Source organism: Candoia aspera, chromosome 9 (genome assembly GCF_035149785.1).
Source record: "Candoia aspera isolate rCanAsp1 chromosome 9, rCanAsp1.hap2, whole genome shotgun sequence".
In the NCBI taxonomy this organism is placed as follows: Eukaryota; Metazoa; Chordata; class Lepidosauria; order Squamata; family Boidae; genus Candoia; species Candoia aspera.
In genome coordinates, this window is record NC_086161.1 from 12,744,075 (window position 1) to 12,771,470 (window position 27,396).

A 27,396-nucleotide genomic window follows, 5' to 3' on the forward strand; every position below is an offset into this window, starting at 1 on the left:
GTACTCCCTTCCTTAACAAAGCTGCTTAAGCTTTCTTGGAAACAACAGGTAAAATTTTCCCATAATCCCTCTTGTGCTTTAACATAGTGGTATTGTGGGAAATTTGACCTAAATAGCAGCATATACTGTATATTGTGAGAACTGACACTTTGGATCCCAATAACGACCTGACTCATGCACCGTTGAAAACTGCAGATTTCAGATTTGTTGAGAATGTGTACAGATGAAGAGAAAAGTTGTGATTAAAGATTCCCGCCTAAACCACCTAATTAAAAGTTAGCAGACACCCCGCTCCCTCCTTACATCTCTTCCCACCTAATTTCAATGGTTAGCATGGCAAGCACAGATGTCTCTGATGGTATGACCTTAACTTCCCCAGCTTAGTCCAAACAGAATAGTTTCACACTCCTTGGCATTCCCCCTCCCAACTGGGTCTTGACACACATTGACTCAACATGGCAGACGAACACGATCAGACGATTCATCAATCATTTGACTGTGGAGTCTGACAAATATGCTGGTGACTTTCCAGGAGGCAAGATGCCAGCCCGGTCTTGCTGTCCTACAATCTTAAGTGAAGAAACCCAGTGAAACTCCCAACCCAGAGCTTATTATTATTTCTCTTGGCCCTCAGTAAGACATTTAGCTCAGCACCTGTTCAGCCCAACTATTTTCCCCAACCTGTAGTCCTTAGGGTCCTGAGTAGGCAGCTTTGACCCAAGGCTCCATTTCCACACCTACTGTGATCATGCCTGGGACTTCTAGGCTATTTTAATGTCAGTGCCCCAGGCTGTGAAGTAGGCATATTTCACAGCAACCTACACTTACGTACATTGGGAGAACAAACCATACCAAGCCTGTCGTAACAGTTAAGCATGTTAAGATCTGCCACTGATGCAAACAGTAATAGCCTCAATTGCCAACTATTGCTCATAATTTTCAGAATGAGTTATTCGAATGACTGTTCTAAAGGCCTAATAAAGGAAGATGCTTCAGATTTATTATGTAAGAGATCATTACAATGGCCTCAATCCCCACCCCATGTCCACAGCTAGTATTACACAGGTGAAAACAACATCTTGATACAGTGCAGAGAAAATGGAAGAAAAGGAATAATGCACACAAAGGCTATTCTTCCTTCACATCTCTTCCAACACTATTACAACTTTTGTCAACAAGGAAGTAAGGGTTTTTTCTTCCTCTCTGACATTTAGGTTCAGTTTGTGACATGATGATGGGAGGGGGGCTTAGAAAAACATGTTCCTTCCCCAGTTTTATTGTTTCCACTCCTAAGATGTGATAGGGTCATGGGTAAGACAGCCCTGATGAGGTCAATATTCTACTGTTAATATGCCAAATCCTAGGAAAATATTAACTCTCAGGACTAGGTTCCCAAGGGTAATTGTCTGGAGTTCATTAGCTCACAATCTGTGGACTGTAACCACTTGGATGACCTGCCATGCATATATTATCACGTGCAATAAAACATGGGGTAGAGGACCCGCAAAAATATCTTGCTGCCTTCCCAACCAATAGCCCTCCTTCCACAATTTTTATGTGCATGTATTGCAGAGGAAGGGAGAATTTAAGTGTTCAACGTGAAAATCCAACCCTACATAGACTTTAAGCAAGCAAAGAGAACGCACACAAATATATCACAACCTTTGAGGTATGTGTTAGTGAGATGGACCAATAGGGAGCCTTGCTAAAGCCCAGCATGAATGGTCATAACTTAGCGTGGCTAGCTTGTAGGAAGCAGGATTCCACCTGCCACAAATGATACTAGCCTGCAAAATGTATTGCTACACTACTGGAGAATGAAGGAAGAGACAGAGCTAAATGTCTAAACTGGGTGTGGAAAAAGGAGCTTCTCTTCTGGTAGCTAGTTTAGTTTCAACATCAGACAAACAGTGCACTCTCTTCCACCAACCTATTCAGCTGCATGAACTAACTGACCACCTGTAGTCAATCGATTAATGCTTGCTCAAGCAAAGGTGCTCAAAAAATATGGTTTAACGTTCCAAAGGGAACATATTATTCTAGCTTTGCACTGTTTCCACTGCTTATTCTATTCTTTCTGCAGCACTTAATCATACCCTCCTGTATTTACTTTTGAACGATAACAGTGATCAAGTGCCCACAAGAGAGAGAACTTGTGTCTGTATCACAGTACCTCCCATTTTAACACGCCTTGTGCAATTTCTCTTCATTATATGTGAGTCAGATTAGAGTCCATTGCTTCTGGCCAGGGAGAAGCTGGCTGTAGATGACTTTAACAGAAAGGAAAAGATACACGTACAATTGTTGTGATTATCAAATACTGATCACTTGTAAAAGAAATCAGCAAATTAGACACGTGGTTGCTCAGTAGACACACTCTGCTGGATTTAGGATTGCTTTTGGCAGAGTTTTCAGAGGGATGGGCCCAGAGAGTACAACTGACAGAAAGCATTAAGGACCTCCCTAGTAACACAGTCACTGGTGACTAGAAGTTGGCCAGGTTGCTAAAGTTATTTGCTAAGTTAAGATGGTATTCACCATAGATGTAGTTGTAAATCACTCCCAGGTCAGTTTTAAGTGGGAATCTGCCTGCAAACTATAAAAGGAAGGTAAGTTTATTCAAATCACAGTCTGACTGAAATTTATTTAATTGCTATTTCCCAACTGCAATTATCCTTCCATGTCTACATTCTTCCAAACTCTGAAATGAACTTTTCTAAACAAGGAAATATGGATTTGAGAAGAGTATCCCAAGAACGTAGATGCTGCTGAACATCATACACAAATGTGCATTATATGGGGAAAAAATAGCTTGCAAAGATAGGTGCATTAAGAAAACTATGCACTAAACTGTGTGCATTAGGAGAAACGCATGTGAAAATGCTTATGAATTTTTCACGGATGCTTTAAAAAGAGAATGAATTTCAAACTAATGCAAGAAATGGGATGCAGCAAACTCAAGGCTGGATACGTGAGAAATTGAAGGAAATTGAACTTTATAGATTCTGTCCATTCTTATTGGAGCTCCCTTTACTCTGTGGACTTCTTTGCTGGAAGAATGAGATACAAATGCAAGGAAAGACAGACCGTAATGTGCCTGGGGAAACAGCCCTAAATGAAGCTGCTGGTGCAAAATGATGTGTGTTGCTTACACTCTGTGTAAAATGCTTAATTTAAAAAGTATACATATATGTAGCACTTGGGACATGGAAAAAAACCTGCTCGATTGTAAAAGGCAGATGTGAAGAACAGCTGGCTTTTATCTGCTCAAAGAACATCCAGTGTTTCTTCAAACTCCCAACCTGCCTTCCTTGCTGCAATCTGAGATAGTTGCACTAGGCTCACTCTAACCTCCTTTCTCTCTTAAAAATGTTAAGATCTGGAAGCTGGAGATTCCTCATTCCCATGAACTTCTCTCTTTCCTCACTCTCCAAGCCCCTTCATTACTTTTATACTGAAATAAAAATAGATATAGGGAAAACGTATCAGTTACCTTAATAAAATCATTAAGTTATTCCTGTTCTTTACTTTTCTGCAAGCATTAGGTAATCAGTGTAAAGCAGCAAGTCATTACTAATCATTGCCCTGTAAAAATTACACCACACACACATATTGAATGAACAAGTTAGGTAGTGTGCAAAACAGTTGGCAGCCTAGCCTGCTTTTAGAAATATCTGCCAGTGATAATCCTTGGCAATCAATCTAGGCATTGTAGGCCAGGCTATATTCACATTACCTTTTTTCATTGTTCTCCCCCACTGTCCAAAACAAGCTTCAACCTGTCCCAGCAGGAACTAGCTAGTTAAGGGAGCCAAGAAGTCCTTGATCTCCATTAAAGCTGCCAGAACAAGAGGTGGATTGGCAGGAATTACAAAAGAGCTTGGGTGTAACTTGAACACCTTCTCTGCTGAGAACAAAAGGACCAATCTATACTTGCTCCATTAATTGTTCACTACTGGGAAGGGAGGGTTCTGTACTGATAAAGAAGTGGGAGAAAACGATTAATTGAGCCTATCTCAGAAGACACAGGAACCATAGCTGTCCTGTATTAACTCAAAGTTCATATCATGATATACCATAGCTCTAGTCTGTTGACTAAGCCTGGCTGAATTCATATAAACCATCAACTATGATTTATTAACTGCAGGAACTAAGTTTATAATGCACCACACTCTGCCACGAAGAAGCAAACCTCATCATGGCTTAATACGATGTGTGAACCCAGTTTTTTTGTCCATCTAGTTTCCAACCTTTCTAGGAACAACTCTCAAAAGGTTTAATGACACAATTGTTCCCATTTCTTCTTCCCTATTGTGAATACTTTAGGGAGGAGCAGCATTTGGGAACTTCTGCACAGAAAACATTTCCTTTATCACTGAGTTATCTTTCTTCCCGTCTGACTTCAGGAGAATATGGGATTATTCACCAACCCTGAAGCTCCTGGGTTCTTCCTAGTATGGTGTCTGCAGCCTCTACCCTTGATGTCCATCTGGTTCCATGTTCAATTTGATATGATTTTAATTTCTGGAGATATTTTAAATTTAAAAAGAAAATAAATCAAATGTGATGCTAACTTAGAAAATTGCCAGCCTCAATCATAACTTTTATTTCCCATAATCTTTCCCAGCCCAGCATATACACCAGAAGCATTCTTAGAGAATGGAAATGACAGAGATACAAACCCTGTGCTTTGGGGGGAAACGTGTCCACCTGCACACCCACTCCCTCCCTCCCTCTGAAAAGAAAAGAAAGAGACAGAAAGGTGACATAGGTAATATGTCCAGGTAATATAGAGCAACTTCACCCATTCGCCTTTGGTAAATCAGTGATTTGTCACTGCCTATAATACTCTTTGAAAGAGTTTATTACATGCCATCAACATTTCAAATATGTCCTCTAGCACAGAACACTTGGGGACCTCCCCCCCACTTTATTTTGTCAGAAAGAAGTCTTGTTTCCCAGAGAAATTCATCAGGGGCTGCTACTCCTAATGGCTTGTTGATACCCTCAGGATCCGAAGCACACAGCTCACCTCTATAGGTGCTGAGGAACAGCAGAAGAGGGTGCGCCCTGTTGGCCTTGCATCTAGGTATCTTCTGGCCCCTTGATGGAAGGCTCAACTAGACAGACCTTTGCTCTGATCCATCAGAATTCTTTTATATTAATCCACAGTGGGCATTTGTGTACACACTACAATATACATGGGGTGTGTGTGTGTGTTACTACGACAATTCTCAGCCTGTCAGAAGCTCACTTGTTTAACTCTTCCACTCTGTTATGGATGCAGGACACATTTTTTCTCAGCTAGGTGGGATTATTTTTCCACTATTTCTACAATAATTGTTAAAACTGATCCTCCCTCTTGCTCCTGTGCTTTAATAATATTTGAAATGATTACTCCCCTTGAGCCGTAGTCTTCAAACCCCACTCGTCCAGAATCCCAGAAACTGAGCCATCTTCATCACACCATCCCTTCAGAGTGGATGCCCATGATATGCTCCAGAACTTCCAGCAGTAAGATTTGATTGTTCTCTTCCTCTAATAGAAAAGCTAAGTTTGCAATGGGCCAGCTCTAATTTGAGAGCACTCCAACCAGCAACTTACAAACACTGAATAAGAACTGGCACCTAACATTGCAGATAAGTCATATTTAACAATACGATTTAAACCATGTATTCTGCAATGTATGTGCATAAAGTGAGTCCACGCAAAACAACTGACTCAGCAGTAACTTCTCAAGATGATCGACTCAGCAGTAACTTCACAAGAATCACTTGAAGCAGCTGTTTAACATTATTTGAATTTACGAGTCCAAGTAATGTTGTTAGTGTTGTATTAAAAAATGACAATATCAGCGTTCGGTGGACTCTGAGGGGTTCAAGAAGGCCTCTGATCTCACATAGCGGAAGTAGGAGTCAAATAGTTTTGGATTTCTGGGATCTTCTGATCTGGCTACTGCTATCCATTCCAGTCACAATGCCCTCTAGGATGGACTGCCCTCAAACACTGATTAGAAAATGTCACTGGATACAGATGCAGAAGCCAGGCTTCTGATAGGGATGAGAGAGAACATTTACATTCCTTACTCCCACCTTTGCTGCCTGTTTGTTTCTAAGTGAAACTGAAAGTGCCAGTTTGCCATTCTAAAACCCCAAAATGGACTGCTTCTCTGAAGAATGGCCTTTCTCCAGATTATTCTGCCCCCTACACTGAGATCTTCTGAAAGGCTCACACAACATACTAAGCCATGCTACAGTTTGGTTGGGATTCAGCTTAGCTGGTTGTGTGAACTGAGCCAGTGTAGTTTACCATTCGCAGTTATGGTTTAGTGCTGTGTCCTTTTGCATGTTGTACTTCTACCAGACTGAAGATAAACCTAAAAGTTGCTCCGGAGCAGTGTTTCTCAACCTTGGCAACTTTAAGATGTGTGGATTTCAATGGCTGGCTGGGGAATTCTGGGAGTTGAAGTCCACACATCTTAAAGTTGCCAAGGTGAGAAACACTGCTCCAGAGAGTTCCTAGGAAAGCTGGGTTGAGGAAGAATTTGAAGTAAAGAGGGGGGGGGGGACTAACTTTTAGGGATACAGCCAGCTGGTTTACCAAGCAGCTATTGGCATCACTAGCAAATCCAGGTGGTAAATGGCTCCTGTGCGCCTCCATTCTCTCTGAACACATGCAAACTGCCTTTCCATCATCAAAGAAGAGTAGCTGTTAAGTGATAAGCGAGACTCAATCCTTCCTCCCCTGACAGCTTTCCTTTTTAGAAAATGCTTTTCCAGGGAGATGCTTTCAAATGCACAGGCTGGCACTGATTTTATCAACCACCCACCCATCTGGCAGCACTCTTTTGTGTGTTATACGGGATGCAAGGGAACAGGCTTATGGGACCCTCTAGCCTGGTTGCAGATTATCCCTGTCAATCACTGTCACCTGCAGTCAGTCTCTCTCTCCCCTCCAAGAGCTGCAATGCCTTTCAACCAGGGAGGGAATGACACAGACCAGTGGGCTAAAGCTAATCAGCACCGGGAATGCCAAGAATGAGCAATCCCCTTTTCTACTCCCACAAAAGCTGACATTATCAGCACCTCGCCTCTGAGTTGTGAAAAAGGGGAACTTGAGACTTTCCACCTTTGCTATAAGGAGGCAGCATGGACCTGTGGGCAATGACTGGCATGTTGCAGATAAATGCATAATGTATGGACCAACTGCAGCCAGACAAGTTGTGGTGATGGTTGGGGAGGAAGAGTGCCTATCCATTGAACACCCAAGATGTACTGTTTGGTCACTGAAAAAGATGCTGGAAAGAGTAGGATGCTTCACGGTGGCAGTTCAGCTGTGTGCAAAAGGATATGCATCCTTTTATGTTAGCCTTTCCCAACCTGGCTGTGCTGGGTGATGGGGTTATGTAGTACAATACCTCTGGAGGGCCCAGCTAAGTGTAGCATTAATCTGACTTTGGCTGATCTTGAAACCTAAGCAGACCTAGTAAGTACTTGGAAAAGGAAGTACCAGAGCAGTTGTTGGACTGAAAAGTAAAAAGCCAATGGGGAAAAACATAACCTGAATGTGCCCACGATATCATGGGCATTGAGCGCAACTTGAAGGAGACTTGTGGATATATGTGGTTCTTCCATTCTCTTTTTATCTTTCTAACAACACTTCAGCCATGCTGGCTGGATATTCTGGGAGCTGTGCTCCCAACAGATCCAGAGGATACCAGGCTGGGCAGAGCCAACGTAAGACTTAAAGGTTGCTAACTTAACAAAACAATGTGGCGAGTTGGGTCCTCACATCTCCACTCCTTCTATAAATTAGCTCTGAGAGATGGCAAATGGGAGATGGCTTGGCCAGTCTGTAACCATCCTGTGAAAAGTATAGGCCTGCTTTTTCATGCTATGCTAAGACACAATGGGGCTTTGGCTTACTTTGATGGATAAACCCAGCCAATCATAATTTATTCACTGTATGATTAAACGAAGTTTGACTTAGCATAATGTGAACCAGCAACTGGTATAATTGTGCAGTATAATTCACTTTCACTGATATTGCCTATACACCCCTAATATGAAGAGAAATAAAGGAAAAAGCGTGGCTGGCTCCCTTTCCCCCAACAGTGCTGTGCAGAAGACTTATTTTGTATAAAGACAGTCCTCAACTTATGACCATTCGCTTAGCAACGATTTGAAGTTACAATGGCACTGAAAAAAGTGACTTACAACTGGTCCTCACACTTACCACCATTGCAGCATCCCCACTGTCACGTGATCAAAATTTGAGTGCTTGGCAACCGGCATGTATTTATGATGGTTGCAGTGTCCCAGGGTCACATACTGTAAATCACCATTTGCGACCTTCCCAGCTTCCTTCCAACAAGCAAAATCATTGGGGGAAGCCGAATTCGCTTAACGCCCATGGCAAAAAAAGGTAATAAAGTTGAGCATGGCAACATGATACCTCACTTAATGATCGCATCGCTTAGCGACCAAGATTATGGTCATAAGTCAAGGACTACTTGTACCTTACTTATACTTTCCTAAGTCAACCCTTCAATCTTAGATGACTTAGAACTATTTGGTTTTCTTTCCATTTCCTTACATAACTGCTTGCTACCATGAATTTGTAGAGATGAACGACATCTCAAAAGATGGGGAAGTTTGGGCATGAAACACTATTCCCTTACTGGTGCCCTCTAGGGCCACCAATCCAAACCCTTAATGGCTCACACTGGATAGAGGCTCCGGGGTGTCTTTCCCACTATGGCTTTACTTCTTATGTGTTTTGGTCAGCTGCCAAAATATTAAAGTTGTTCAGCTTTGGAACTTGCGCATTTCCCCAATGTGTATCTGTTGAAATCCGAAGGGACTGCTCATTTAGTTCATTAAAATATTTCTCCATCACCTTTTGCTCCACCACCATCCTAAGGTTTATTTTTTTATGTATCAGTAGCCAGGGAGGGGAAATAATAAAAGCTGCAACAAGAACAACATGTACCAGCAATTTTACCAGGGCATCTCATGGAAATCCCATGTGTCTGATCCAGCAGGGCACTGCTTATGTTCTAATGTTTTTCTGAAGTAATTCTTCAGTTTGTATTTCAGGCAATGTTACTTTAGTCTCTGTTTACAAGCACAAAATGTGATTTTTTTTTCTGTTACAAAGAGTAGAAAGCCTATAGGATCAAGGCCTCTTGCTGAGCTTGTCTTAACCCCAAGTTTCCAAGTGTCACAAAGCAAAGAAGGAATCACAAGGCTCACAAGGCAATTAAAGAAGGATAATGTATGGCTATACGTATGTATGCATAGTAAATGCGCATATAATGAGAATTTGAAATCAAATCAACAGTCACTGGGAAGCTTAAGGCATGAACCTTGGACACTTAGCTGAACAACATTTGCTGATGACATTTTTTCTGAGGCTTCAATAACATGCAAGCTTTCTGTATCTGCCTCTAGTTAATGACAAGTATCAAGTCTTTCTGTGACGGTGAGCAAGTTCCTAGCTCCTTTTTAGCTTTACATGCTGCTTGTCCAGTATTTGCCTAGTAGTAAGTTTATATTTTTTAAAAGGCTACCATTGTATGAGGTGTGGCAAAATAATATGCATTGGCTATTCAATCTGTGCAGATCACTTGCCCCACTCCCCTTCAGGTCATCCTACATGGCACTAACTTTCAGGATTCATATCAGTTTCAGAAATTAATCTGGGGCCAGTTCCAAGAACTTCAAATTCTACTTCCCCAGCTAAATCTTAAAGCCACAAATAAAAACCCCTTTAAGTGACCTTTTCCATCGCTTCCAGGAAAACCAAACAAAAAACGGTTCTCTTACAGCCTCCATATATTCAATGAGGCTCCCAGGATCTTTATAAAAGTTGCCCTTCTAAATGTGCCAGAAGGCGAAAATTCTTAAATACACAGGGAGTAATCATATTAATGACACTGGATTATTTTGGTTTTCATCCCCTGAAAATGTGAATGAAATCAATTTAGTTCTGACCTGACCTCACTCCTCTGTCCTGGCCCAGCCTGCTTTGGGGAGTGTGGCCTTCAGCAGCTTATTCAATGGGGTGTGCGCTGATTTATACCGGATTTGCTCAAGCACCGCTAGTTGATCTGATGAGAAGGACAAAACCTTGCAAGGGAGGCTTCCAAAGGCCCTCCGACAGTGGGGGCCATTCACCAGCTGCTGTGGTGCTGCAGACAACGCACAGACCAGGCATTTCCACCTCCTCTTGCAGGACAGGAGACTAAAAGAGCAGGAATCCATGGCTCTGGAGCCTGGCTGCCAAATCTAATCTGGTTAGCAGGGCCCATCCCCCTGCATGAGGAATCCAGAGCTGCTTTGACCCAGATTTTCAAAAACCTTCCAGTCCACAACTGATCAGATGATACTCCATAACTTCTCCCCACCCATCTCTGGCCTCTCATCTCAACTCTTCCCCTCCCCTTCGTTCCAGTATATCAGCATATGTGCATGCTTTTCCAGCCCAATTTCCTGATTGTTCTCACTGTAAACTATGCTCTTTTTTTTTTTAACTGCAAGAGAAAAGCTACTAACTAAAACAGCACCAGGACCATCCCTAGAAAGCTGAGAACACTTGATAAACAACCAGTCCCCTTCTCCAAGCTGTAACTTTATTCCTCCTTAGAAATAAGGAGAGTAAAGTCAATCCACCCAAAGAGAGAGAAGATCTACCGGTAGTCCTCACTTAACAATCATTTGTTTAGTGACGGTTTGGACTTATGACGGTGCTGAAAAAAACGACTTATGACTGGTCCTCACGCTGCAGCGTCCCTGTGGTCATGTAATCACAATTTAGGTGCTTGGCAACCAGTTTGCATTGACAACTGTTGCAGCATCTCACGGTTACGTGATTGCCATTTTCAATCTTCCTGGCCAGCTTCTGACAAGAAAAATCATTGGGGAAATGCATGATTCGCTTAACAACCATGTGATTCACTTAAAGACCGCTGCAAAAAGGCTGCAAAATTGGGTCAGATTTGCTTAATGACTACTTCGCTTAGCAACCAAAATTCTAGTCCCAATTGTGGTCGTTAAGCAAGGACTACCTGCATTTCCTTCTGACTTGCAGCAGTAAATAGTTCCATAATAATTAGCCAACATCATTTCTATTTCACAATTCCTTCGCAGTCCTTGTTGTATGTCTGTGAGTAAGCAGGCAATGAAAGAGGGAGTGACCGTGTGCTTCTAAGTGTGTATTGGGGGAGGGAATCCAGCCCTGGTCCACTCCTCAGTTGACTTAACACCACATAACTGCAGAAAAGGGATAAATGTCCACCAAAAAGGGTGTATTATCCTGTGAATTGGTGTACAGATGGCTTGAAAGTGCTCTTAAACGCCCCCCAAAACTCATCAAGTCTGAACCCACCAACTAGAAGATTTCAAAGTTCCCCACAGTACACATAGTAATCCATGAAGGACAAATTTAAAGAAGTTGTGGGCGGGGGAAAATAGCTTCCTGTTATGATATAAATCTTTGCCTTGGGAATCCCCCAAGGAATGGGATACTCTTCTTATAAGTAAGGGCAAGTCTGACCACAGCCCTTTGGGGTTGGGTTTTTTTTTTTTTGAGAGAGAGAGAATCTTGTAATTTTTCGAAGTATGCACTTCCAAAGAACATGCAGATAAACAGCAGCTGTTGTCCCAGATTATATATGCAGCACAGCTTTTCCAATTTCTACTGAAACCACTTCTCACAACACTGATTTCTCAGCACTGGAAAATACTTGTATCTAATCCCTGTTGTGATGTCCTACGTGCACAACAGTAACATGAGATGAAGCTACTCCCTTCAAGATATAACCCTGGAAATACAGAAACCGCCAAGTTTTCAACATTTACCTAACTACTTCCAAAGCTTTTCTTACAACTCTGGCAGCATATGAGGGTCTAAATAGGATCTCTTTAGCACAGAAAATCCGAGATCGCTTCTTTGGTCAAGTTCAAAGCTGTTTAGAAAAACAAAACTACAACTGAAAATCCAGCAAAATACATCAACAGCAAACCACGTGTAGTGGCAAGAGCAGTACGAAGAATATCATTGCCAAGCGTCCTGTATTAAGTGTACATCTTACTTTCCCTCCCTAACGAATCCATTGAAGGTGAGCTGGACTTGCCGCATAGAGACTTCTGCCACATCTAAAGCTTGGACATTTCTTAGCATAAAGTCCTAAACCAATAGATTTTGCCCGATTAGTCATAAAGTCAAAGATGGACTGCCTCAGATTAGTTAGAAATTCTTGTTAACCGTTATTTTGTTACTGTTATTACTAATGATTCTTATTTTGGCCGACCCACCTCTCTTGAACAGTGTTTTGAAGAGAGTCTCCTCCATGTTCTGTAGACAGCTTAGGAGGGAAAGAATAAAATTAATACTGCCAAAAAGTGCAGAGTGAGTTCCACATCCCCTTTTGTATACTCAGATTTTGACTCCTATATGAAGATGAAATCAACTATGCCAAGCACTCTAAGCAAGAGCTTTGCATTCACAACGTAGAAGAGGTCCAGCAGCATCCACGGAGATGTAATGGACACAGAAGGTGAACTACTTCCAGCATTAAGCCAGGAGGTTTCCAGGCCCCAATAATTAGGGAGGCTTGCAAGGGGTACTGTTCTCCCCTGTCCTGCTATGGATTTCCTTCCCACAGAATCCAAATCCCCATTTAGCCATGACCCCCAGTACTGGGTTCAAACAATGCACTAAGCTATGATTCACTAGCCACAACAGCTGGGTTCCCATTAAGCCCCAAACCAAATAAACCACATTATAGCTTAGTGCAATGTGGGAACTCAGTCATCATGTGTCTGGCACAATCTTGTCAATCTAATGTCACAAGGCTGTTCTAAGGCTAAAACGGGAAAAAGGAGAGAACAATGAGATCCTTGAAGGTAGGAGACACATGTTATATAAAGAAGGAGAACTGCAAGTTCTTTGGAGGGATGAGATAAATATTTCAGGGTGATGATGTCTCAGCTGAGCTAGGTTACTCAGCCACAAAAAGATAACTTGTTCTTTCCTCCTTTCTCAGTCAATGTAAATCTATACAATTATTTGGGAGGGGGAAGAGCTTAAAACCCAGTATGAGTCATGACTTCATGTCAGGTAGTTCTCAAGCCAATCAGAAGCATTCCAGTTCCCTGGAACCAGAACAAAAGTTTCGGTCTGACACATTTTAAGGAAGGAAGAGGGCAGTTGTCCAGGAGAGACTGATGATTAAGACTCACTATAAAGCAACTGGAGGTGATGTCTCTATTTGAATACAGACCTCATAATGCACACTGGAAGGATAAAAGACAGCCAAGAGGTCAGGCTGAAGACTTTTCTTCTAATATTTGCAAATGGAGGAAGGATGGAGGCTGTTTGCCCCTTAGGGAAGGAAAATCTAAGAAATTAAGATTAACACAAGAGAACAGTCTGTCTTTTTGCCACAGTGTTTAGGTTTTAGGTAGGGGCTTGCTGAAGTCTACAGTACCAATATGTAATGTATTAGACCTTCTTTGTTACCAGTTGGATCACTCTGTGTGTGTGTGTGTATTTGTGTGTGTGTGTGAATGAACAGGGCTGGAAAGAATAAGGGCAGAAAAGGACATCCAAAATAATTGCATGACCAGAAAAACTCCTTGCTAAGACAGACAACAGTGTCTGGGACTTTTTAGCTGAAGGCAAAGGCAGGCAAGATGAGATAGGATACAGATATATAAAATCATGTATGGTTTAGAAAATGCAGACAGAGAAAGTTTTCTCCCTAACTACATAATCACTTGGGATCAGCCAAGTGAATCTAAAATCCAGAAGATCTGGACGTGATGAAAGGAAGCCTTTGGTTTTGTTTTGTTTTTTAGGCCAGGCACAGAACAGAATCCACTGCCATTAGGGGAGTGATGGCCACCCATTTAGATGGCTTTGAAAGGGACCAGTCCTTGAAGAATCTGCCTAGGTTGGCTACTCCCACTCTGGAGAGCTGTTTACTCACCCCGGAATCACAGGCAGAAAACTGAAATGGGTACCAGCTGCTGGGGAAGCAATAGCAGAAGTGTGCTAACCACTGTTTCTGCACAGATGTAAGGTGAAAAGGGAAGATAAAAATAACCTAGAAACCTAAGCCCATGCTCATCAGCTTTCTGGAGGACTTGGCTGGCCACAGTGAAACACAGAATGCAAGGTAAGATGAAATGCTGGCTGGCTCTAGCAGGACTTTTTTTATTTGCTTACATTCTTATCTCCTCTTTCTGCCCTAGATCCATGCCAAACAGAGGGGTAGCACAGCCTTGTCCCTTTCCCCTAGCCAGGGAATACCAAGCTCAAGCAACAGCAAGCTCTCTCCCCCTTCCCCCCAATTAGTGCTTTCTAATTGCTCCCACTTTACCTAAGGCCCTTTGCCTTCTGGAATGGGAAGCATTCCTACAGGTCTTCAAAGGCCAAGTCCTCCTCCAATACGGGTTTGGGAGGGGGTTGGCCCCAGGCTGAATGGAAGTAAAAGGCAGAAAGATTTGCTTGCTTTCAAGCATTTACATGGGTTTAAAAAAAAGTCTTCAAATCAAGTGATCTAGTAATTACATGAAACATCCATGTAGATTCCTTGGCAGCAATGCAGAACTGATTGGCCATCAGGATGTTTTCTCAACTTCCCACTTGCCACTTCCAAATATTACCTCATTTCTCAGGGCTTAACTAATGTTTCAGCCCCTTTGCCTAGGTCAGGGTTTCTGCTACAGTACTGCTACAAAGTATGTGAACTCCATTGGATGCACCCTTCAAAAGCTCCCTCCCAGCATTACAAAAATTAGTGGATGACTAGTTCACCTAGTTACCTTGTGATCTTGTTTGGGGACAAATGCCACTAGCATTTGTACCAGCCATAAACCCATAATTCATAGAGGTGAGAGCCAGTTTGGTCTAGTGGTTAAGGTGCTGGGCTAGAAACCAGGAGTCTGTGAGTTCTAGTCCCACCTTAGGCTTGAAAGCCGGCTGGGTGACCTTGGGCCGGTCACTTTCTCTCAGCCCAACTCGGTGTAATGTAGACTAGCCTCCTCGTGGTGCACCCCGGGCAATGTGACTTGCCACGGCCAAATAGTCTACACATCTGGCTGCTGGACCTCACGAGGATTGCCCAGCAAAGGAAAAAAAAAAGCAGCATGAACACTGAACTGCTATGCCATACGATTAAAAAAAAAATCACAGAGGTGTCTGTGAGGTGACAGAGAAGCAAACAGTAAGTTGCAGGTTTTCTCTGGAGACCTTTTGCTTTTATCCCTGTCCAGTGCTATGTTATTTAGTAGCAAAACATGCTTGTTATTAACTGTGTTACCTAGCAAAGCATCTCTGCTCGCTCACTGCAAACCAGGAAGCTTTCCATCCCAAGTCCTGAAAACAAACAGACATTCACCAAGCAAACACTTATCTGGATGGGTGGAGTATTTGCTCCTGCTCTGCTTTGTCCACCACTGGGAGGAGGTGGATTAACCAGGAATACAAAACTGGTTTAAAAAAGGAGAGAGTTTATGCGTGGTGTTGTGCGTGGTGTTTTTGTGTGTGTGTGTGTGCGTTTGTTCAAGTCAGTGTTGACTCCTGGTGACTGTCTGGACAAGTGCTGGCAATTTTCTTGGCAAGATTTCAGAAGTGGCTTGCCATTGCCTCCTTCCTAGGGCTGAGAGGGGGATTGGCCCAAGGTCACCAAGCTGGCTTCGTGCCCAATGCAGGACTAGGACTCACAGTGTCCTGGTTCCTAGCCTGGTGCCTTAACCACTACACCAAACTGGCTCTTTTTGCATGTGTGGAAGGGAGTAAGATGAGACTGCCAACTGTGCAATCAGTGCTTGCAGCTCAGCCATTAGCAGCAACTTGATTTCATGGCCAGAAAAGCTACAGGGCCAAAGCACAGTTTGAAAAAGAGACAGCAGCAGCAGCAACCTCTATTCATCTCAAACTATTTGTCCTATCATTTCTCTCAGGTCAAGATTATGGGTTTAGCTTTCTTCCCATGTACCACCCATGTTATCCTCCTCACAACAACCTTGCGAAGAAAATCAAGCTAAAATGAGCAACTGGATAAAAATCCCCAGTAAGTTTCATGCCTGAACTGGAATGAGAATCTGAGCATCTGTATCCGGACATGACAGTTTCCAGGATCGTACTGTCTCCTTTCAAATGTACATACTGACCATATGGACCTCACCTTTGCCCGACAAATGGGCAAACCCAGCATGAACAATAACCATATAAATAGATGGCTATGAATAGTTTAAAGTGTGCATGGTGGGAACTGCATCATGAAATGGACTTCAGGAGGGCTGAACATTAAATAAAGAAACTCCAAAGAGCATTTAACAGCTATCAGCTTTGTATAGATTGAAAAAATTGTCAAGAGAAAAGGGTGGGCTCTTGCTCATGGTTTGCTTAGCCATTAGTAGCAGTAGTAGTAGACCATCAAACCCCTAAGGACTCTTGGTGGTGCACAGATAAGATACATAAGAAACAATATAAACAAAATAAGGTACATAAGAAACACTATGCCATAAACAAAAAGTATACACATACTAATGAAATACATAGAATAATGTTAAATTAACCAAAGCAAGATGGGGTCAAGACCCAAAATCATTCCATCTTAAGCAGCTTCCAGAAGGCAGTCAGGGTGGGAGCCAACAAGATATTCTCTAGGAGGCCATTCCAGAGACCAGGCCTACCACTGAAAAGCAGCACCACTGAACTTCAGACCCCTCACCTACATAAAGGGGGGCACTGCTATAGTTTTTTTTCTGGGTAGATCAAACTGACCAGGCTGACTCCACTGGGAAAGTGTGATCCAGTGCACCATATGAAGCCTCCCAAATTTCATATGGCCATGCTCATATAGGGTACCTCGCAACTTAATGTTGAAGGGTAGGAATGCAAAGTCTACCTTTCCCAACCTATCTCCTCCAGGAAGGCCTCACTCATATTCTCATCACCACGGGCAGCTTGGCCCATGGCACAGGTATACCCAAGGGGGCAAACGATGACATGTTCATCATGACGCAAGTGATACAACCTGTGCTCTTGCAAACACTAGATCACATCTTCTGCCCAGTGACACCAGGATGCACTTGTCAACATTTCTGCATTATCACAGTTTGGAATGAACACCATTCGTCCAACAGTACTTCCAAACTAGGCAAGTTATTTAAAATGTATTCCCCCCACCCTAGAATTTACAGGGATGAAAGCAGGCACAGTAACAGCCCCTGGCACCCAGCCTTTATTTTCCCAGTGCTTTATCCATCTTCTTCTTCCCTCAAAGGATACTCCAAACAAACAGGCCCTAGCATTTTGTCCAGCTATTTTAGCCTACCCCCCTTTAATGAATTGTTTTGTGCAAAAGAAGAAAGAAGGAAGATGCCCTGAGAAAGCATTGGTAGAAATGGAAGATGTATTCTAAGAAAAGACAGCGTCTTTTTCCAATAATGTCTCAGTTGGAAGCATCCAAAATATTTAACTGCTTACATAGCGTCATCATCATTGAGTATAGAATTTGCAGTCTTTGTGCTGAACAATACCATATACAACAAAGACAAAATAAAAGTAGAAATCACTTGGAAGACATGGCATTATCTCAGTTACACCTATTTGGAATACAAAAAGCTATTATAGCCATGTTGGTTATTAAAAAAAAACACCCTTTACTTGGGATCAGTCAAAACAATACCAAAATAATGTGTAAGCGTTTGAGTTTTCTAGAACTCTTCTCTGCTTTTTTTAATTGAGGAGGAAACGTTGTAGAGAATCCAAAGTCTGCAAACTCTTTGGTGTAATGTTGATTGTTCTCAACTAGGTGAATACCCAATTATGGATTTTGGGCATATTTGGAGGTTCCAGTTGCAGACCTTTCTCTAATCTGGGTTATTTATTTATTTGGCTTCCCAACTCAACATTGACTCTGGGCAGTATACAAATTAAAAGAGGCACAATAGCTAAAGCCAAACAAAAGAGAGTAAAATTCAACAGGGCAACAAATGTGTACCTTTACCCAAATAGACAATACATTCAGGTGGACACCCTAACCTATCCTAAAGCTTGGGGGGGAAAAACAAGTTTTCAAGGATAAATTAAAGGATTGCAGAGCCAAGGCAATCCATCCTGTGATGCAGAAGCTACACTTCCCACCAGGTGACCATATTTAATGGATGGGACATGAAGCATGCCCACTCTGTTACATCTTTTGGGATAGGCAGAAATAATGGCAGGGGGGACCCTTCAGATAGCCAGGCCTTATGCCCCCTTCTAGATATGTAGATTTCAGTTCCCAGAACAATCAAAGAACAAGCCTTGGAAAGCCATCTGGAGAGCATCAAGATTTGCGAGGGCTGCAGGTAGTCCTTGAGAATATGAAAGAAAATGAGGTTTGAAGACAGGCTCAAAAGCAAACAAGCAAGTTGGCCTAAAACAGGCATTCTGAGAGGTAGTTCCAGCCATCAAGGTTAGTAAAGGGGAACACTTAGGATTTTTCAGGGGAGCAAAAAGGACTGGGCAGAAATGCAAAAGTGAAGTTAGCCTCAGTTCAAAGGAAAACCTCTATTTTTGCCCAGGTTCAAAACTGAACACCTAAGGCTGACAAAGAACAAAAAAGCTACTTCAAATAAGGTTGGTTCTCAAAAATCTAAGTTTCTTCACTGGGACAGCCGTGCTTGAAGGATGGCTGAAAAATCTGCTACAGACAGAAGAGAGTATCTTGCAGCTGTAAAGAAGCTAAGTGACAGATCAGGCCTAGGAGGCCCCCATAATAATTAAGATAACAAAACATATTCTGCTCGGCTGCCAATGCTGTTTACTGGCCTTCCTTTTATGTCCTTAACAGAAGCTTGATCTGCCAACATGCTTGTTTACTTACTTGCTAAATTTCTTAAGAGCTGCTGTTAAAAAGAGACATGGAAATCAAGCCAGGTCATTCCTCAAGTCTTCTTAGAATACTGCATCCTGCTTCTCTGACTCCAGTCCCAGTTCAGCTAGATACAAACTAGTTATTCCAAAGCATTCCAAACAAGAAAAACAGCAGATCATTCTCCAAGTGCTGTACCACATGATCAACAAACTATGCAATGGTCAGATGAGCAATCCAACATTTGACAGCTTTCTACTTTCCCTTGTTCATACACACACACACATATTTTGGAGAGAGTGCTAGCCTTTGAGGGGGGTGATTTCAAAATATCATCTCCCCATGGTAAAGTGAAGTAGTACAGTCCAATAAACAGATGCATGGTTTAAGGCTGTTGACAGTTTATCTTGGCTCTAAGCCTATACAACTTGGAGAGGCTACACTTTTGTTTCAGAAGGCTAATATCAAATCCTCCAACAAGCAGTTTCCCTGTCTTTTAACCAAATAGATTGTCTCCAGTGCTTTGCAAATTAATCCCCATGTCTGCTTTAATCACAGCTATTTTAAGCAAACTTATCTGAGCCTGTAAAAGCACATTTACTAGAGAGCAAGTATTACTGAATACACTGGTTAATAATTTCTGAATAAATATGCTTAGGGTCTTCTTACAAGTTAAGGAGTACAGTCACATAAGAACAGCAGCACAAACACATGACACTATTTACTTGGCATGAAAACAGAATGGAGAGATGGGACAGAAGTTTATAAATCGTGCGTAGTATGGAAAACTTGCATGGAAATAAATTTTCCTGTCACAGTGTTGGAAACTGGAGTCATCTACTGAACCTAAATATGGAGAAATCTAGGACTGACAAAAGGGCAGTAAAACTTTACAGCTATCAGAGGTGGCGGCGGCTACCAGTTTAGATGGCTTTTAAGAGAGACTGGACAAATTAACGGACTACTACTTGATTCTTGGACTTCCAGAATCTCAGTGGCATGTTTTGAATGTCAAATGCTCAGAAGCAACCCTGAAGATGGATGAACATCACTCATCTGTTCACCTTTGTGAGCCTCCTATAAACAACTGGATGGCAACTACAGGACATAGATGCTGGACTGAATGAGCCATTAGCCTCATCCAGCAGGGCTCCTAACATTCTTACTCAAAGTATTTGTATACTGTTTTGGAGATTAAAAACTGGATTCATAGTATCATATTAAAACAACCTTGGTCAATATACCTGCAATCCTTTTATTTTTCTTTTCTGGTATTTTGTTTACAAGCCAGAATTAATATGATTCACAGTTTGTCAGATTTGGGCTCAACCATATGCACTTAAATAATAAAAAACAGAAACAAATGTTTCCAAACTTCTCACAAGGGATCCTGGATGAGAGGAGAGGAGTACTTAAGCCTAAGACCCATAGGGATTTATGAGCTCTGTTTGGTACCCTTTGGTTGTGCTGGAATGCAAGAGGCTGGGGATGTTATTGATCAGATTTTTTTTCTGACTGGTTTTCCAAAATAAATTATGCTAGGTTGTGATAAAAAGTGTAAGAAAATGGTTAAAAATGTTTTAAGAAAACCGTATCACTAGCTGTCCATCATGAAAAGCATGCACCAGGTTGCGAAAGGTTCTTTTAGGACAATTTCTGCACCTTTACCTATAAAGTGAGCAGGATGACAAAATACCCAAGCTCACAAAACCCAATTGTTTCATATATTCCAGATTTTATTCTTGGCCTGCCAACACAGCTTGTTCTGAGACCAACAATTAAGGCCCTGGATTCAGATGTAATGTCTTATCAACCTACTCAACTGCCCTCACTAGTTGATGAAGGCAAGAAGAACCAACAAAGAAGCAAAATACTTGCTTGTTTATAATATCCTTTATGTCTAAACTATATCAAACCATGATCAAGCATAGGTTTTCAGACCTTAAGTTGAAAAGCATTAATTCGGGGTAGGAAAAATTCCAGACTATTGGGTATAGCTTTATTTATTCTATCCTTGCAAGGTTTGCTCTTAAAGATTCTTTAAATTTAATATACTTTTTTCCAAAGCTGAAGATTAGAATTCTAGAGCCTTTTCATATAGCTGGTCATATCACATTATATACACATTAGACAAAATACCACCCAACTTTCCGCAGCTGGCATCCTGCCAACTAGGAATCACGGGAGTTGAAGTCTTAACACATTCACAGGGATTCAGGTTAGGAAGGTAGATTCAATACCACCACAAATCCATGGACAGGATTAGATTCGGATTTAGTGAACAAATTCAATGAAACTAGTTAGTTATGACTATCTTAATTTTCACTGATTTTAGCAGACCCACTCTGTGCATGACTACCGTTCGGTTTGTGTCTCATTGACCCATAATACGGGTTATTTGATTTTGAATTAATCAACCCAGTTTGTGAACCCAGCCCCCAATGTGTGGTTTATCCAGCAACATGGTTAACAAAATAATGGCTTAGTTGTTGTGTGAACCCAGCTGTTGTCTAGCATGGCTCCCAAGGTTTAGAATTTTTTTTCCCCTGGAAATTGGAATATTGTTTTACTGGATCTCACTTTGTAGACACCACTGCTTTGTTAATAATGGCATTCCTCACCGGAGAATGTGATGCATAGTTTCCCTTCATTTACACTCCCAAAAGAATCTGAGGGGTGGATGAGGGATAAGGAGTTCATCAGTGCAACTCCTTGCTGGATCACATTATTGGCAATTGTTTATTCAGCCTAATTGCTCTAGTTGCCATAGGCTGGGAAGAAGCCAAGTTGGGATGTAGGAAGATGTTGCCACAGTAGCTTCATTCATCTGAACCCAAGACACAAATGCTGCCATTTCTAATTGAAAGATGAATAAATGTCAGATTTAAATCTTGTAATAGTTCTATAATCAATGCTTCCTCAGAACACTAAGTGTTCCTTCCAGATCATAACTCTAGTTTTGGTATGCTTTTCTCTCTAATACCATCAAAAGTTTGATGGTTGTCAGGAAACTAAACAGCCATAGTACATCAATCAATTTCTGTCCAGGAAAAATGACCCTAATACTTAAATCTTTGCCATGAGGCAATCTTTTGTAAACACTAGAGAGCTTCAGGCCCAAATGCTTTCAGTTCACATGTGACAGCAAGCCATAAACTAGAATTATGGCTAGATTCCCACATCATATGAAACCGAAGCACAACACACTACATTATGGTTCAGAGAAACATCTGAACCAGGTCATCATACAGTACCTAAGGTTTACTTGCAAGTAAGGAAACCTTCACAGCTCAAATCCCACCAAAAAGAACTGCCATGTTACCTCATCTCATAAATACTTTCCAACAAAAGTCACTCGTACTGTAAGATACTGTGATGAGATGCAACTGGTAGCAGTAATGATGATCAAAATGGACAGATTGGGCCAGTGTAGATGGCCACCAAATCTGGCCTGCTAAAAGCCAGATAGCCACTGCATGGCATGGCAGCAAAGAAACACAGAAGCTTTTGCAACCCACATCTGAGATAACTAGCTAATTAAAAGGACTAATAGAAAGAAAAACGGATCACCTTATCCATTTGCAGACAGCTAAATATTAGCATAGAGAGCCAGTCTGGTGTAGTGGTTAAGGCAGGGTTTCTCAACCAGGGTTCTGTGGCACCCTGGGGTTCTGCAAGAGGTCACTAGGGGGTCCCTGGGAGATCAAGATTTTTTTAAATTTTTCAAATTCAGGCAACTTCACATTAAAGAGTTAAGTTTTATTCTTTATTTTCAGTTTAAGAGCATATATACAGGCCAACACATGAAGCAAATATAACAATTTTGTAACTTCTGGCCTATATTTGAGCCTGAATGGACAGGGATTCCCCAAGGCCTGGAAAATACTACATGCCCTAGGACAGTCTTCCCCAACCCAGTACCCTCCCAGCAGAAACAAGAGTCTTCTGGCACCTACTCTCCATTTAACAGGAACAAACTGGCTATCCCACAAGCTTTTGCGAACTACCACAATCATTTACACAATAACTCATTTGTTAGTCTTTACGATCCTGGTAGAGTTCACTAGCCATCGTTTCTTGAATAAGGTTTTATTTATCTATTGATTGAACAGTATTTATAAGCTGCCTCGATTCACACCAATTTTGAGTGGCACATAATAGTTCAATATACAATTAAAAAACAGAACAATTAGGATCAGAATAGCAGCAATCAGCTCTCTGGGACAGTGACCCAAACAAAAGTAAAGACCTAAAGCTCACTGGAATAGGACCAAATTAATTGGCTTCCTAAACACAAGGCAGGCTGGGGCTGTCTGTGCTTCTGGGGATAAGATGGGGACCACAAAAGGCCTCTTGCCTGATTCACATCCCACAAGAGGAAACTCGACTAGCCTTCCCTAGATGTCCGAACCGAATGGACAGATTCTATTTTGGTAAAGTGTTTCCTGTCTAATTCGGTGCTGTGCTGTAATGGCTGAGTTTGCGTAACACAACACATTATGCCAAAACCAAGCAAAGCTCCTCATTCTTAGCATGACGTGGGAACCCAGCTTCTCTGTTGTTTTAATCACAGCAGACTAATATGATTGTTTCTCTAGAAGCAGAATTCTGAGTCAACTCATCCAGAAGCAGCTAGTAGGTCTGCATTAGGCTTCAGAAACGAACGACGTGGTAAAAGAAAGCAAGACACCCAAAGGAAAAGAGCAAGACGAGCTTTGCTCAACCCACCAAACCAGCCAAACTTCTGCTAAGTGTTCCTAGCTCTGAAATGTCCCTCTTCATTCAAACGTTCATGAAAGGGCAGGAGTAACTTTATTTTTGTACTTTTCTTAGCGATTTAACAGAGAGAGAAAGAGAGAGAGAGAGAGATACCTTGTCACATCAGCCTGGCAATAAGCCATGTCCTATGTCCCACTGATATCTGAACCAAGATTGGTGAGTACACAGGGCAGAGCCTTTGTGACCATCCTACCCAGGAAGAAATCTCTGCTTCAGTTTCATGTTCTGCGCGGGGGGGGGGGGGGAGCTGTTACATGGTGGAAGGGCATATGGTTTGTGCACAAAAGACCCTGGGTTCAATCCCTGGTGTCTCCAGGGAGAGCAGAAAAGGCCGCAACCTGAAAACATGGAGATGACTGTTGCTTCACACATTAATTCAAGGGTGGGAAATCTTGGGGGCTACCAAAGGAGACAAGTCCAGAAACTTGGTGACATTGTGGGGATGGGCAGACCTGAAAATGTGAAGCTCCCTTTTGATTTGTTTTCTAAGGATTGTTTTTAAGCAGAGGCCTAAAACACCCATTTGCATCTTCCTTTGTGTTGCTAAAAAGAGCCAAAAATTGCAAGATTGCAAGCAAATAAGTTTGCTGCCATGCCAGCAATATGATTGTGAGGGAGCCTTATGAGTGGCTTATTCCTGCCCTACTTCATGGTTTGTTGGGTAATATTCAATTACCTGCATTCACACACAACACTTAGTCCTAAGACTTTATGAATAAACCACAATTACTGAATTTACACAGCACGTTATCTCAAAACAAAATGATTTGATTACCTTTTGGCTTTGGCTGATATGCTAACTCAGTCAATGAAAAAAAAAAGGTGAAAGGTCCCCTGTGCAAGCACCGAGTCATGTCTGACCCTTTGGGGGGATGCCGCTTTTGCGACATTTTCTTGGCAGACTATAGCGGGGTGGTTTGCCATTGCCTTCCCCAGTCGTCACCTTCCCCAGGAGGCTGGGTCCTCATTTCACCGACCTTGGAAGGATGGAAGGCTGAGTGGACCTGAGTCGCCTCCCCAAGAATCCAGCTTCCAGTGGGATCAAAGTCGGGTCAAACTTGGGTCGTGGGGAGAGTTTCGGTTGCAATACTGCCGCCTACCACTCTGAGCCACACAAGGCTGTCTTAACTCAGTCAGTACTGAGTTAAAATGGAACAAAGATATGACCTTGGAAACTTAAAAGTTTAGAGGACAGAACCCTGTTAATACAGGATATTACTGTCTTCAACACTCATTTTAGTCTCTCTATTCCAGCACTGCTGCTTTTGTTTTACTTGAGTTCGGTATTTTTCCTGAGTGTTAGCCGCCTCAGATGTTTAAACTGATACAGCAAGGTGGGCTACTGAAAGTTGTAAAAACGGAATTAAAGAAAGAACAAGGAGCTCCCCTCCCTCTTATACAACCGGGGAGGCTTCCTTTCTTCCCATTCTTTTTTTTTAAAAAACTGGGTGCTTGTCCCACAAACCCTCTAGAAAACTCCAGCACAGAAAGACTAGCAGCATCTCTAGAAGCAGAGGGGGCAGCAGTAATAACAAAGCAAGTTAGCAATTGGCTGCAGAAAAGAGACACTCCTTCTCCACCTGCATTATTCAGCTACCCTGACCAATAAAATATAAGATTTAAAAAGTTCAAAAACAAGACCCAAAAGCCAAAAAAAAAAAAAAAACCCACAGCTGATATACAAAGCAGAAGAAAGATGCAATCAAAAGTACAGCAAGAACTTTTTTTTTCCTGAATAGGATCTCAAGATAGCATTCAGCTAGCCGGAACAGATTAAATTGAGCAAATACTGCAAATATTTTGGGCCCTGCCATGCTCTTACCCTGGAACCTTGGGTTGCGGGCAGGACTCAAGTAACAGCAGGGAATCTGAAAGGGGACATCTTCTCAGCTTGGAAAACTCCAGCCTTCAGCCACCAGAGATGACCGAAACCTTGCAGAAGTCTTCCCGCGTCTTAAATCATTCACCAACTTGAAAGCTAATGCAACCTGATAGAGCTTTTCAGTAATACTTGACTTCCATCCCTTCCAGCAGGGTGCTGGGTATTTCTGCCAGGTTAGCCTTACTTTCTGCAGCTCTGTTATGCTTGCAATTCTCCCAACAGCAGACCAAATTCCTGGGGCACTATTGCCAAGCATCAAAGCATCTTTCCTTTCTGAGAAGCGAAGATGCAGGCCACTCCACTTCTAGGAATCGGCCGATGCCCCGATTCCTAGAAGAAGACCAAGGTGATACCACCGCGGGGTCCGTGGCACATCCGGCCCAGCAGCAGGTGCCCTTTGCAACCACCCCACCAGCATCCTCACGCTGCTGTGGGTGGCCCCATCTTTAAAAGGCAGGGGCAACTTCACGGCCATACCGCCCCACGGCCGGCAGCTTCTGTTACCATGGAGACTCACTTTTGGGGGCACACACCTTCGCTTCCAAGGCCCAAACCCAACGGGGAAGATCCGGATCAGCCCCAGCAATTCCACCATGCAATCCCCGGGCTGGGATGGGCAGCCCCCAAACCCGGAGCGGGCGCGCTCTGCCTGCGCGCGTGGCGCTCTGTTCCAGGTCCACGCGCCCACCCCAGGACCCAGGAGGGACAAAACCAGAGAAAGGCGGGTGGCGGCGGCCGCGGGGGGGAGAGCTGCAATCAAGATGTGGGAAAGGAGGGGTCCTTCCGCCCCACCAGAGCACCGCCGCGGTTCAAAATACGCCCAGCCAAGCCATCCCCGCCGCCTCCCGCTCCTCTCCCCGACCCTCTGGGGAGCCCGTTCGGCCGCTCCTCCGATCCCCCCCTCCAGCCTCGACCAGCAGCGGCAGCAACAGACCCGGCTCGCGCCCCCGCCCCGCTTTTCAAGCGCCCCAACGAAGGAGCCCGGGGCCGTCCGGCAGCCACGTTAAAATGGCCCTCGAGGTCGTTACCTCCCGGCGCGGGGGCCTCTCGGCGCGGCGGATCGAGGAGGAGGAGGAGCAGCAGCAGCAGGAGGCTCCGGGGGCGAGCCGCTCTCTCTCCCGTCGCCTTCCCTCGGGGGTCCGCTTTCTCCCTACAGCTCCTTCCGACCCGGTTCCATGGTGGCCGCCCGCCTCGGCTGCGAGGGACGGGGAAAGAAGGGCGAGGCGGATGGCGGCGGCCGGGCGGACTGAACAAAGCCCCTGTGCAGGCGGCGGCGGCTCGCTACTGCTGCCGCGGAAGCACCCGACCTACGAGCGCCGCGCAGCTCCCCACCTCCATTCCGGCTGCGCCTTCACCTCGCCGCTCCAATTGCACAATAGAGCCGGGGCAGCCTCATCAATATTCATCGCCCTCCCCCTCCCCTCCCCTCCCCTCCCCCCCCGGAGCTTAGGCTAGAGCAATAGAGCTCCTATCTCTCCGGCTCGCGAGGAGGAGGAGAGGAGGAGGAGGAGGGAACGGGAGAGGGAAAGGGAAGGGGGGGCGCGTCCTTCGCGCCCGGCACCTATTGCGTCGGATTGCAGGTGACGTGCGCGCGGCGGCGGCGGCGGCGGCTACGTGAGATGCTGGGGAGGAGGGGGCGCCCGCGGGAAGCTGCCTCCCCCGGGGCTGCGCGGAGGGAAGGCGCAGACAAAGGGTGAAGGGCCGGCTCCCGCCCCGGCTCCCTCTGCGGCCTCCGCTCCGCGAAGAGGCGGGCTGGGCGCGTGAGCCCTGGGCGCGCTGCTTCCGCCCTGCGGCCACTCGGGGCTTGCCGGGAGCGGGTGGCAAGCCCTGGGGGCCGACGGCTCGGGTGCCGCGCGGGGCC

At 43.7% G+C, this 27,396-nt stretch overlaps 1 protein-coding gene across 1 annotated transcript in view; it reads right to left on the reverse strand.

Moving 5' to 3' along the window:
• Positions 1-26,919, reverse strand: part of ZMIZ2 (zinc finger MIZ-type containing 2) — an 82,649-nt gene extending 55,730 nt beyond the window's left edge. Inside the window, exon 1 of the mRNA XM_063311397.1 lies at positions 26,564-26,919. The gene's annotated coding sequence lies outside the window, so the exon portion shown is untranslated. The remainder of the gene's footprint in view (positions 1-26,563) is intronic.
• Between the last annotated feature and the right edge of the window lie 477 nt (positions 26,920-27,396).